At 55.9% G+C, this 1,371-nt stretch overlaps 1 protein-coding gene across 1 annotated transcript in view; it reads left to right on the top strand.

The window, feature by feature from the left end:
- Positions 1-1,371, top strand: part of DPP7 (dipeptidyl-peptidase 7) — a gene marked incomplete at its 5' end in the record, with an annotated part of 11,611 nt that overhangs the window by 941 nt on the left and 9,299 nt on the right. The gene's annotated exons all lie outside the window — the stretch shown is intronic.

The raw sequence follows: 1,371 nt of genomic DNA, 5'->3' as shown, positions 1-1,371 counted from the left end.
CCAGGCTGGCCCTGGCCCGTGGGGCTGCCAGCACCTGGGGCTCCGTATGGAGCATCTCGGCGCCTTCACACCCGCTGTTACTCTGTAGCTTGTTCAGCACCTGCAGCCGGTCACACACATATCCCCAGGCGTGAGTCTGTGGACTGGCTCAGCCCAGAGATGGGAACACCAGAGAATTTGGTCGCATGCCCAAGGGTGACGTTTCACTACTGAAATGGCCCTTTTTGAAGGGGACTTTGGGACCTCCTGGTTTAAAGCATGGCATGACTTGTACCTGTTTTCTTTTGAAGTGTCATGTTTATCTGTGTGTCCTGGGCAGAGCTGAATAACTGTGAGAAACAAACGCGAACATTGCAGTTCTGCTGATTTCCAAATCGTTTCTTATTCAAACCCCCATGAGTTCCTGCTGCTTGTGCAAGACGAGACTTTTCAGGCTGTCACGAGAGCCGGGCGGGGGCCGTTATTTCCCAACCAGGCACCTGACAGTCCCGAGGTGAGCAGACAGTCCCCCAGCATTCTAACACACACAGTCTAAACACACACACGCTGGAGCAACCCGCCTGCTCGGGGTTTGGCTCCAAACCCAGAGCAAACATAGCAGTGAAGTTTGCTACCTGACACCCAAAGCGAACACAGGCAGAGAATCAGCCTCTTCGTTACCACAGAGCAGCGGTTTCGCTGATGGAAGGTTTCAAACCCGTTTCCAAGCCAAATCCAGCATTGTCAGGCTGGCGCGGAATTAAATTAAAACGGCTTTGTGTGATGGGCTGCAGCAGCGCCCGCAGGACGCTCCCTGGGGGTGATATGTCGGTGTGTTGCAATCCCTTGGAGCTGGCGGTGGGAGGTCTCGGGGTGAGGAGAGCTCTTTACCATCCCTCTTAACTCCTGTGCAGTGTAAGACGAAGCTCTCATCAAGTGCTCGTTAAAGTCAGCAAGTGTTAAGGCAACCGTTTCTTAGACAAACTAACTATTTGTTAGCGAGCACTGATGTCCTGGGTCGGCTGTCCTGCCAGCCTCGGTTTGCCTTCACTGTAAACAGAGCAGGGGATGAAGCACATCATCTTCATTTGCCATCACCTGTGTGTGGTGTACCACAGGAGCTGTATGTGGGGGGGTTACAGACGTAACAGCGCAGCGGCAGCATAGCCCGGGCTCATCGCCAGCAATTCGAGAGAGGGGATGCTGCCCCTCTGCTGCGCTCTGCTCTGGGGAGACCCCCCTGCAGCGCTGGGTCCAGCTCGGGGCTCCTCAGCCCCGCAGAGACACGGAGCTGCTGGAGTGGGGCCAGAGGAGCCCCAGGAGTGACCCGAGGGTGGAACCCTCTGCTGAGAGGAGAGGGGAGAGAGCTGGGGAGGTTAAGCCTGGAGAAGA

This window comes from Buceros rhinoceros, unplaced genomic scaffold (assembly GCF_000710305.1).
Source record: "Buceros rhinoceros silvestris isolate BGI_N320 unplaced genomic scaffold, ASM71030v1 scaffold22074, whole genome shotgun sequence".
Taxonomy (NCBI): domain Eukaryota; kingdom Metazoa; phylum Chordata; class Aves; order Bucerotiformes; family Bucerotidae; genus Buceros; species Buceros rhinoceros.
This window is presented reverse-complemented; position numbering and strand designations above follow the sequence as displayed.